Source organism: Xenopus laevis, chromosome 2L (genome assembly GCF_017654675.1).
Source record: "Xenopus laevis strain J_2021 chromosome 2L, Xenopus_laevis_v10.1, whole genome shotgun sequence".
NCBI classification, from domain to species: Eukaryota; Metazoa; Chordata; class Amphibia; order Anura; family Pipidae; genus Xenopus; species Xenopus laevis.
The window spans coordinates 101682797-101694619 of NC_054373.1; positions in this window are offsets into that span (position 1 = coordinate 101682797).

An 11823-nucleotide genomic window follows, 5' to 3' on the forward strand; every position below is an offset into this window, starting at 1 on the left:
TGTAAAAGGTATGGAAAATCTTAGCTATGAAAGACTGGCCAAATTGGGGATGTTCACACTGGAGAAGAGGCGCTTAAAGGGAGATATGATAACTATGTATAAATATATACTGTAAGGGGATCATTTATTAATCTCTCTAATGCTTTATTTACCAGTAGGTCTTTCCAGCTGACACAAGGTCATCCATTCTAATTAGAAGAAAAGAGGTTCCGTCTAAATATTCGGAAGGGGTTTTTTTTTACAGAGAGCTGTGAAGATGTGGAATTCTCTACCTGAATCAGTTGTACAGGCTGATACATTAGATAGCTTTAAGAAGGGGTTGGATGGCCTTTTAGCAAGCGAGGGAATACAGGGTTATGGAAGATAGCTCATAGTCCAAGTTGATCTAGGGACTAGTACGATTGCCATTTCTGAGTCAGGAAGGAATTTTTTCCCCTCTATGAGGCAAATTGAAGAGGCTTCAGATGGGGATTTTTGCCTTCCTCTGGATCAACTAGCAGTAAGGCAGGTTAAAAAAAGTTATGGATGTATTTTTTTCAACCTAACTTACTATATACTATGTAATCACAGGCAGGGCCGCCATCAGGGGGGTACAGAGGGTACACCTGTACCGGGCCCGGGGCTAAAGGGGGGCCCGGCTGTGCTGAAGACCCGAAGTCGCGCCGAAAATTGGATGTGGAGGAGAAGTGCAAAGTTAGGGATTATCTGCAAGTTCCACTATCAGTAAACTCAATTTCAAGCTGTGACACAATGCACAACTGAAGTTTTCATCAGCAGTATGAAATTTGCAGACGATCCCTAACTCTGCAATCTCGCCCTGCCCCAGTGCTTTTCAGCCAATGACAGCGTCTCCCTTCCTTATGTCCCGCCCCTGTAAGCACACGGTTCCTCTTTGGGCTCTTTTCTTTATGAAACAGAGAGAGTTGAGTGGCAGCATCCTGGAGCTTGCAGAGAAACAGAACATGAGGGAGACAAAGCAGTTATGTGTATGTTGTCCTTAATATTTGCCTAACTATGACTCTTTGTAGTGTGATATATTTAACTACCACAGACCCTGTGTACAGAGTTTGCCTAGTGCTGGTATCAGTAGAAACCTGGATCCTGTTATATACAGTGTGTGCAATGCCCACTTATACAATGATTTTTTTTGTAGGGGGGCCCTGGCACTGATAGTTTTTTTTTTAACTTATGGGGGGGCCCTGACCACCAATGTTTTTTTAGAAAAACATTTACGGGGCCCCTGGTGCCAATAGTTTTTTTTTTAACTTATAGGGGGGGCCTGACCACCAATGCTTTTTAAAAAACATTTATGGGGCCCCTGGTGCCAATAGTTTTTTTTATACTTATCGGGGGGGGGGGCTGACCACCAATGCTTTTTTAAAAAACATTTATGGGGCCCCTGGTGCCAGTAGTTTTTTTTTAACTTATGGGGGGCCCTGACCACTAATGTTTTTTTAAAAAACTTTTATGTGGGACCCCTGTCGCCAATTTTTTTTGTTTTTTAAATTATAAGGGGGCCCTGACCACCAATGGCTTTTTTTTGTGAGTGGGGGGTTTACCATTTTAAGCAGTTGTGTCTTTGTGGACATTTTACTGTGGTGTGGGCGGGATCTGCGGTGGGCCTTGGGGGTGGGCGGGGACGGGGGGCCCAGAAAATTTTGCTGTACGGGGCCCCGTGATTTCTGATGGCAGCCCTGATCACAGGTGTAGCAGATACAGAGTTGCACCACTGAAGGAATAGCAGTGGGAGTTGAAAGTATAAACCTTCTAGGTTGTCAGTACCTCATGTGGTCTGGATCCATACAATAGACGTGGAACAGGGATAGAATAATAACCTGATTCCCTTGTCAGTACTGTGGCCCCTTCACTACAGGCAAGTGGGGGAGAGCTACTCCCAGTCTATCCTCCTTGATGGAGCTTAAAGGAGAAGTAAACCCTTGCTAATAAAAACAAAATAAAAGAGGAAGGACCTCCCCCTGCAAAGCACTATGTTACAATCATGCAGATATGGTCATCAACCTATGGGCCAATGAACTGGGTATGTAAATAAGTACAAATGGTTACATGCAACAAGGAAAAGAGGCGCTGGTAGCGGCAGGAAGCAATAGGGGCCATTAACCTATGGGTCCCTACACTGGTGTCCATAACAACTCTGCTCTAGCTGTCTGTGCATAATGTTTTCTCCTAATCTCCTCTCCTGTGCTCATCTTAACCATTACGGTGCATAATCCAAGTAACTTCTACCAGTGTAAGCCTGCATTCTTGATTGCATGATGTTTACAAATGTAAATATCACATAATGTGTCAGAAGGAAAATGGCCGCTGGGTATAATCTGCAATTTGTTTTAGGAAAATCTGATGGCGCTGGGGAACGGAGGAGATATATGTAATACAAATGATGCGGTTTGGGTGGGTGTGCCCAACATATACATAGCAGGAAAATGTCGGGTTTACATGTCCTTTAATCATGTGTCCATATGCATCCATCCTGCTCTGATTTACTTGTCATCAACCTCTTCCCCTCCTCCTCTCAGCGGTGGATTTGTTTGCCGGCCGCCCCTAGGCTGCGAGGTCTGACCAGGCGGCCGCACGGTCCTAGCGCCCACCTACACTTTCCCTTCCCAGCGCGCCGGCGCAGCTGGCGTAATTGAATGGGGATGCACACGTCCCCATAATGCGGTTGGGCGGCATGCCGCCCCTATTTTTTGCCGCCCTATGTGGCCTCGCCACAAATCCGGGCCTGCCTCCTCTTGATGTTTTTACCCCCGTTTTAGTGCAATTACATTTTTTTACAAGTCCCACATCATTACACTATTTTCACCCAACCTGCCTATTCTTTAAGTGCTTTACACACCCTCACAGCCTCCTGTGCATGTATTTAACATAAACTCAATCCTAGGGCAGTAGATTTTTTAATTATTATTACTATTTATATAGTGCCAACATATTCCACATCTCTTTACAGAGATTTTACATCATGTACATAAATCGCTACCCCAGTGGAGCTTGGGAAAGCATAAGATGTTATGTAAATTATACATAATCTCAGGCAAACTCATCACACATATTAATGCTGTTGCTATTTGGCAAAACCAATGGAGCAGGCTGGGAATGGTGCAATGTGGGGGTGATGATATAGGAAGAAGGGCAAGAGTAATGAGGAAAAAACTGGGCAGTATATGTCATACTAAAGGTAACAAAATAATGGTTTTGGGCAGAAAAAGCCATAACTATAACCTTGACCCTAAGGTCAAAATGGGTGGTTTTACTGGTGGAACTAGGACATGATGTGGAACACATTAGAAGGCTACCAAGAAAAGGAGGCAATCTCATATTTTCTTAGCATACATTTTTCATTGGTGTGCACTCATGGAACTGTGGCATACTTTTCCCTTCTATCTTGTCCTAGAGTTGAAAAGCAGCTTGCACTAGGATTTCCGCCTTTTCTGAAAAAAAAAACAGCCTACCTATGATTAACTTTTTGCCCTATTAATAACATTAAAATCAATAAACATTTTTATCAGCCAGGTTGGTAAAATACCGGCCAAGTGGCAACCCTACCTTGCACTCTGGTTTCCTCCATGCCAGGGCTGGAATTATACCCAGTGTCCAACCTCCCAATAACATAAACTGATAAAGCTGCTATTGCCAAGGAGAACAAAGTAGACTGGCCACTGATGAGAGAGAAGACCCCCCAACAAACTTTAAAGGTAAGTTCCAGTGAAAACCAATGGTCTTTTAATTTGGCGTTGGGGGAACCTGTCCACCATTTTTTTTTTACTTTTGGGGGGCAATGGCCACCAGGTTTTTTTTTTTACTTGTAGAGGGGACCCTGGTCACCAATGTTTTGTTTTTTTTTAACTTGTGTAGGGGACATTAGCCACCAATGTATTTTTTTTTTTTACTTGTGTAAGAGGCCCTGGTCAGCAATGGTTTTTTTACTTGTATAGGGGACACTAGCCACCAATGGTTATTATTTGTCCAAAGGATTAAACCAAATTACTCTTATTTGTACATTAGAAATGCAAATTCTAAAATTAAGTACAATTAAGGTTAGCGTTGGTACCTTCTTAAAAAGTCTACCTTAGTGTGTAGACCAGACACAGTTTCCATTATATAACGTTTAATAATGTTTACTTTGTTGCTTATGTATGGTACTATGGTGCAAATAAAAAAACATTCATAAAAAAAAGTCTACCTTGATGTGGTGGAAGGCTTAATAATTCTTTGCACAAAAGTGCTTTTAATGCCTTAGAACTCATGTCGCTGTGGCCTTTTTACAGTGGTGGTGGGGTGGGTATAGCCTGTGGTGGGGTGGGTGAGGCCCAGGGGGCCCAAAAAATGTTGTATGGGGCCCTGTGATTTGTAATGGTTGCCCACCTTTGATTAAACTTTTAGTATTATGTAGAGAGTAATATTCTGACACAATTCACAACCATGTTTTGATTCTTTTATTATTTGTAGCTTTTTATTCAGCAACTCCAAATTACACTAGCAACCATGCACCGATTTTAAGAGACTGGAATATGAATAGGAGAGGGACTGAATAGAAAGATAAATAATCAAAAGTAGCAATAACAATGCATTTGTAGCTTTAAAGAGCATTTGTTATAGAGTCAGAAGATGAAGGCAAATAATTAAAAAAAAAACTATAAAAATGAATAATAATAATAATGAAGACTAATTGAAAAGTTGCTTAGAATTGGTCATTCTATACCTATACCATACTAAAAGTTAACTTAAAGGTGAACCACGCCTTTAAGTTATGCCTGGAGCAGGTGTAAAGCACAAAACACCTACGTGCACATATAATCAGGGGGCACAGGGGGTACATTTGTACCGGGCCTAAAGAGGAGCCCGGCTGTGCTGCACTTTACAAAGGGCCCCCCTTGACAGCACCGAACCGATGAAGTCCCGAATAGCCGATGTCTGGAATGCCAAAGACCTGAAGCTGCAAACGGAGCCGAAGCCGCGAAAAGACCCAAAGCCACGAAAAGACCCGAAGTTGAAGTACTGAAGCTGCGAAAAGACCTGAAGCCATGTATGAAATATTTTAATACTAAATATGCCCCTGGCCACCAATGTTTTTTAAAAATATTCTATGGGGCTTTTATGGGGGGGCCCTGGTGCCAATTTTGTTTTAAAAAACTTTTATGTGGGACCCTGGCCACCAATGTTTTTTTTTTTTACTTATAATGGGGTCTTGACTTTTTATAATTTGTGTGTGGCTGATTTAGAGTCAGGGCTGAAGAAGAGGAGACATGACATTCCCTCTGAATTTCTGCTCTGGACCATTTATTTTAGGTAGAGGTTTCCTCTCATCCTTCTTCTTAAAACATCTGCGACAGCAGTCATCATAAAATATATTTAGGGAAATAAAACTGATTTTGAAGTATTAAAAACCAAAATTGCGTCTCAGCGACCGGCTATCGAACTCGTGTCCCCTTTGTTGGTAGACAGTCGTTCTGCCGATGTACCACCGCTGATTCGCCACTATGCCTTGTATCCAGTAAGCAACATAAGCAATACACTCATCAGCGTCATTGTCAGAGAGGCGTGGTCTCTCAGGCAGCTTTTGTACAATTGCTCTCAGTCACCAGCGTCGTTCTCCAAGAAGCGTGGTCTCTGCGAAAGCTTTTTGTACATTGCGCAAATAACTGTGAAGAACTTGCGCATACATTTTAAGCTTAGATATATAGAATTGTGAGATGTGTGGCCTGACTTAATAAGTCCTTTTGAATAGCAGCTAAAAAATGCCTTTCTGTCAGCTACCAAACGAACAAGAGCGCGCTTTTAACTAGCCACGGTGTTCATTTGGATATTTACGCGCTGCCTGTTACGTAACCATTGAAGCCGCCGGTAGATAGGCAGGTAAATATTAAGGAAACCTGTCACTTTTTTACTTATAGTAGAACTGTAAATAAAGAGTTAATAGTAATCACATAGCTTCTCTTTTTTTTAAATAAATGTAACTAATACAGAGGTTCAAAAGTGTGCACGAGACTCCACAAGCCCCGACTTTCTGAAAGTCGGTGTGCAAAGCCTCATGGGAAAAATATGCTGAATCAAAATCTCGTGAGATTTCACCTCAGTGTTATGGCTTGAAGCGAGGAAGAAGGGGTAAGTACAGTATCTGTGCGCCTCTTAAAGCCTCTGGCCAGCCTAGTCCCTCTTGCAGCGTTTTTTTTACAATTTTTATTTGAAAATAGCTGCCGGAAGGTACCTGCTGTACTGGGCAGTGGGCTCCCTCCCCCATCCGATCCACTCACAGTCGCGCACAGTGAGTTGAGAGCAGGAGCAGGCAGTGGCAGGGAGAGGAGCAGGGGAGTGCTTGGTGCGACAACGGATGTGAGCAGGGGGAGGGGGGCATTGGGATGCAAGCGATGAGTGATTGCTACTAAATCTGGCCCCGCCCCCCTAGGGCTCCGTAGTACTACCGAGAGTGTGGCTGCTCCAGGCCTGTGCCCCCTGATGGGGCCCACACCACTGTGTTCCAGACTCCCAGGAGAGATAAGAAAATGCAGTAGAACAGCAGCAAGGAGAACAAAGATAAGTTTAAGTTTTGTCCCTCCCCACTTCCTCTTCTAGCTGTAACTCGTGTTGGAATTCATGCAGAACGGACTGAAGGACACTGTTTGTTTATTTATGTTAAAGAAGTGATAAGGCTACGGAGCTCTGTTAGTGTCTGGCTTCTGTGAAATGTGTGTCCTTGATGTGTATGTCTGTCTGTGTGTGTATATGTGCTTCAGTGTGTGTGTGTGTGTGTGTGTCTCAGTGTGTGTGTGTGTGTGTGCCTCAGAGTGTGTTTGTGTGTGTGTGCGTGCGCTTGCCTCAGTGTGTGTCTCAGTGTGTGTGTGTGTGTGTGTGCCTCAGTGTGTCCTCAGTGTGTGTGTATATGTGCCTCAGTGTGTGTGTGTGTGTGTGTATGTGCCTCAGTGTTTCCTCAGTGTGTGTGTATATGTGCCTCAGTGTGTGTGTGTGTATGTGCCTCAGTGTGTGTGTGTGTGTGTATATGTGCCTCAGTGTGTGTGTGTGTGTATATGTGCCTCAGTGTGTGTGTGTGTGTGTATATGTGCCTCAGTGTGTGTGTGTGTGTGTATATGTGCCTCAGTGTGTGTGTGTGTGTGTGTGTGTATATGTGCCTCAGTGTGTGTGTGTGTATATGTGCCTCAGTGTGTGTGTGTGTGTGTATGTGCCTCAGTGTGTGTGTATATGTGCCTCAGTGTGTGTGTATATGTGCCTCAGTGTGTGTGTGTGTATATGTGCCTCAGTGTGTGTGTGTGTGTGTATGTGCCTCAGTGTGTGTGTGTATGTGCCTCAGTGTGTGTGTATATGTGCCTCAGTGTGTGTGCCTCAGTGTGTGTGTGTGTGTGTGTGTGCCTCAGTGTGTGTGTCTCAGTGTGTGTGTGTGTGTGTGTGTATATGTGCCTCAGTGTGTGCCTCAGTGTGTGTGTGTGTGTGTGTATATGTGCCTCAGTGTGTGCCTTAGTGTGTGTACCTCAGGGGGAATCCAAAGAAAAGAGGGGTGCCAGCTGAGGAATAAGAAGAGGTTGTGGAATATATAAAAAGTAAAGAAATGGTGGAAGAAAGAAAATACAAAGAAGACAAATAGAGGAGCAAGAAAAATATGTAAAATAAAAGAAAAGCTGAACAAAAATATAAGGTTAATATTAATATAATATTATAAGGTTAATATTTTTTGCTTTATAAAATAAAATGTACTTCTAACTTTGAAATATACATTTTTCTAGGGTTTTCAAATTATTTGTATATGTACTGGATGTCCTTCTCTATTCTCTGCCCTGATGGCTCAGACTGTGGATACAACTAAAGTTGGCCGTAGATGCAAAGATCCGATCGTACGAATCATCGTACGATCGGACTTTCCCATCTCCCGACCCGCCACTAACCATTCAGATCAAAGTCTTACCAGTCAGATTAGTTAAAGAACAGATCAGCAATGTTCTGCCCCTGACAGCAATCGTACGATATCTATGTCCAACCAAAGCTGGTGACAGTCTCCCACTGAAAATCGTACGATCAGTAATACACACAGAGATATTATCTGCAGCCGACAGAAATTTTCTAACCTGTCCCATCGACCAAACGACCGATCTCCGACGGACGAAAAATGTCGGGACTCTCCACACACGGTTCGAAAATTGTACGAATCCTCGATTCGTACAATCAGATCTTTGCGTCTATGGCCAGCTTAAAGGACCAGTAACATCAAAAAAATTTTTTTAAAAATTAGAATTCCAACGGAAAAAAACACCAAGACAAATTAAAATTTTAAATTGCAAAGCATTTATTAAGAAATAACTTACCGAAACTCCACTTCCTGTCCTCTTCAGAAACGGCGATATGGCGACCATCCATAGTGCGGTGCTGGATTTGTCCTCCCTGGCTAGCTCCCATAGTCTACTGACAGCAGGAAGACGGTGCTGGAAAGCGGCCCGACTGGATAAAGAGCTGAATGTCCAGTGTGTGACTCCTTCTACAGGGAGCCCATTATCCTCCCCTGCTCCCACAGCCTGTGCCTATCCTGTGTGCCCGGAACAGCCTCCTACTCACCCGGCCCTGTAGCAGCAAGCGATGCTTAGCGAGAGTGCCCCAGGCGAGTGGCAGGGCACACAGACATCGCTGGTTGTCTCTTCATCCCGTGGGAACTACCAAGGAGAGACACCCTACTCCCAAACATGCACCACCAGAGCTGGGCCAGAACTGCAGCTGTCAGCCTTAGTACTAGCAATCAAAGAATGGATCCAGCAGAATGCAGGCGGCGATACGTAAAGTCGAGTTTTGCGCAGCCGAACATAGACACCGGCCTGACACCAGCCGCACTGGTGTCAGGCTGAAGGCTGAAGCGGTGTGCGGCTGGTGTCAGGCCGGTGTCTATGTTCGGCTGCGCAAAACCCGACTTTACGTATCGCCGCATCGGAATTCGTTACCGACAGCCGAGCCTAGGCAGGAAGAAGTAGGCAGGAGCACTGGTCACTAAGACCCAGCAGAATGCTAAGTAGCGCTGTCGGGCAGGTGTCTATGTTCAGCTGCGCAAAACCCGACTTTACGTATCGCCGCCTGCATTCTGCTGGATCCATTCTTTGATTGCTAGTACTAAGGCTGACAGCTGCAGTTCTGGCCCAGCTCTGGTGGTCCATGTTTGGGAGCAGGGGGCCTCTCCGGTAGTTCCCACGGGATGAAGAGACAACCAGCGATGTCTGTGTGCCCTGCCACTTGCCTGGGGCACTCTCGCTAAGCATCGCTTGCTGCTACAGGGCCGGGTGAGTAGGAGGCTGTTCCGGGCACACAGGATAGGCACAGGCTGTGGGAGCAGGGGAGGATAATGGGCTCCCTGTAGAAGGAGTCACACACTGGACATTCAGCTTTTCATCCAGTCGGGCCGCTTTCCAGCATCGTCTTCCTGTTGTCAGTAGACTATGGGAGCTAGCCAGGGAGGACAAATCCAGCACCGCACTATGGATGGTCGCCATATCGCCGTTTCTGAAGAGGACAGGAAGTGGAGTTTCGGTAAGTTATTTCTTAATAAATGCTTTGCAATTTGAAATTTTAATTTGTCTTGGTGTTTTTTTTCGTTGTATTCTAACTAATTTTTTAAAAAAAATTTTTGATGTTACTGGTCCTTTAAGACAAGGCAGCTGATTAGGAGAACTGCCTTTGCTGCTGGGGAACTAAGGGGCAAATTCACTAAGGCGCGAAGCGCCGAACGCTAGCGTTAATTCGCTAGCGTTTGGCATTTTCGCTACTGCGCAAATTCACTAACGAACGCTGGCGTAGTTTCGCTAGTGTTACTTCGCAACCTTACGCCAGGCGAATCTTCGCTAGCGACGCAACTACGCAAATTCACTAACTTGCGCAGTGTAGTGAACGCTACCTTTTACGCTAGACTTCCTTCGCCACCTCAGACCTGGCGAAGCGCAATAGAGTAGATAGGGATTGTTTCAAAAAAAGTCAAATTTTTTTTCTAAGTCCCAAAAACGCTGGCGTGTTTTCTACATGATGGCTGATAGGCTGAAAAAGATCGAAATTTTTTTGGGGCTCCCCTTCCTCCCCCCTACATTTCCTGACTCATGGCAACTTACCTAGACAGTGGGCACATGTGTAGGGCAAAATAAAATTTTTATTTGCTGATTTGAAGGTTTTCTAGGCATTTGTAGTGCAGATACGTGTTCCTCCATTGAAATTTGAATTTCGCGCCTTATGCAAATTAGCCTTCGCTAGCGCAACTTCGCTTTATATAGCGAATCAACGCTAGTGCAACTTCGCAACCTTACGCTACCCCTGTGCGCAACTTCGGATTTTAGTGAATTTGCGGAGCCCTGGCGAAACTAAGTGTGGCGAAGTGCGGCGAAGTTGCGCCTGGCGCAACTTCGCATCTTAGTGAATTTGCCCCTTAGGCTTTTGCAACATTGTTTAAAAAGTACCAACCGGGTGTTAAGCAAATACTATAACTTTAAAAGCACTGAACATCTTCAATAAATATAAATTACAAAGTTGCTAAGAATGATGTTTTCTTTTGTTAGGCACATTTTTATGTTGGGGTTGACCTTAAGTTAAAGGGGGCTCATGTATAAACACTTAGCATATTTGCACCTATGCTAATTTTCTGTTATCACAGGTGTGATAACAGAAAAGCCTTAGCCAAATAACCAAGTTTCTTTCAGAAACTGTGCTATTTTTTGCAATTTCTTTTTAAATATTATTTCCTTTCCAGGCTGGCCCCCAATCACCATACTCTATTACCTGATAAAAAACAACACATCTTCTATAAAGATTGAAGGCTAAGATATATTTTATTTGAAGCAATATCAATAGAAAGTTTAATACATTTGAATAATCTGAATAAAGGCTAGAGTTTATTCCTCAGTCAATCGCCCATACCAATCCATTTATTCTGTTCTATTCAAATACTGCAGGATTTGGCTATTTTCATAGAAAGGCTCCATAAAGTTTCAGGCATAAGTAAATGCTTTATTACGACAGTATTTCTTTAAATTATTGTGATATCTTGCAACTTTGCCACAACTCAGTTTGCTTAGATGAGCGTTTATTTGCCAATTTAGGAGTATTTATACACACAAATGTGCATTTTTACATTTGATGATAACATACTCTGTTAATGGATCCATGCACTCAAAACACTCTGTAGCTGTACTGCTGGAGTACAATGCTCTTTCTGTTATACTAGAATGTAGTGTGTAATCTGAACACATATAATGTTCATATTATTGTTTATATTGTCTGTATCCATATGCCTTTTGTCTGTGTGATCCCATACTTGAGGCCTGCGTGAATTAAAACACAGCCCATACAGAGAAACTCTGAGATTAGGAAGGTGCTTTATGTGTGCAGGACATGCTTTACCCAGTTTGATTTGGTCAGAGGTCCCCAATCTTTTTCACCAGTGAGCCGAAATCAAATGTAAAAAGAGTTGGGGAGCTACACAAGCATGAAAAATAGTCCCTGGGGTACCAAATAAGTGCTGTGATTGGCTATTTGATAGAATTTAGTAATGGGTGGAGGGCACACCAATTCAGCAAATGCTGTAGGTAAACAGTGCAAGAGGTGCAAACATCAAAAGGGTACCCCTACAATGGGTACCCCACAACGTAACAATATATAGATAGGTATGCACACTCAAAAGAAGGCAAGTATGGTATATTTAAAATAAAGTTTTACTTGTTTATGCAAATAATACACACAAAGCCACAATAGTAGGCCTGTATAATACAATACATAAGCTTACATGGTATATACCTAACGTTTAAACATAGCCACAATTACATAACAGTAAACAGTAAG